A 980-nucleotide genomic window follows, 5' to 3' on the forward strand; every position below is an offset into this window, starting at 1 on the left:
AACTGTGACGACATTAGCGTTACATTCCTGCAATATTTATTGAGATGGACAAAATTAATAGTATATTATAAATTAGGGATCTGCACGCGTCATCCGTCTCGTCAAGCGTCACCGTGACGTAAACGTGACGGATGATGTGACGGTGACGCGGACGGTGACGGTGACGGTGACGGATGACAAAGTGGTTGTGACGGGGACATGACGGTGACTGGGTGCCCAGGAAGCGTGACGTGACGGATGGGCCGTCACGGATGACCGCCGTGACGGAATTTTTGAAAAGTTAAAATGGACAGAAATAGATATAAAAATCATTATTTTTAATCTTTCTGACGGCTGAGATTTAGCCACGTGACGTGGCCATTTAGATTTCTTGGCATTTTGCACATAAGTCCCTCGTTTTTTTGTGCGCACAAACTGACGCCTCCTTTAAATGATTGGAGATATACCCCTCCGTTCAAGTAGGGTTTTATTCACGTCACCGGTGACGGTGATGTCGTCACGGTGACGCGGACATGACGGGACGCCCTATGGAGGGACAGTGACGGGAACGTGACAATTTTTTTTGCATATGCTGGGACGCATGACGGGACGGTGACTTGACGAAAGTTTCGTCACGTCACCGTCCGTCACGTTTCGTCATCTGTTCCTTCACGTATGGGGTGTCACATCTCGGACGTGACAAATACTATTAGTATTTGTGGAAGATGACGAAGACATCGTCATCCATATCTCGTCGTCCTTGTTGTTGTATCGTGTACGACTATACTTCTTTCATCATTGTCACGATTGTCTATGAATGGAGATGTATACTCCGTCATCGTCATCCCGGCACCAGGTGAATGATGTCTGTTTTCGTCATCGTTGTTCTGGCAGCAGGTGAATGATGCATGCTTCGTCATTGTCATCCAAGTGAGGTTAACAGAGGAATGACAATGTCTATTTTGTCATCATCATCCAAATGAGATTAACATATGAATGAC

Source organism: Wolffia australiana, chromosome 6 (genome assembly GCF_029677425.1).
Source record: "Wolffia australiana isolate 7733 chromosome 6, ASM2967742v1".
NCBI classification, from domain to species: Eukaryota; Viridiplantae; Streptophyta; class Magnoliopsida; order Alismatales; family Araceae; genus Wolffia; species Wolffia australiana.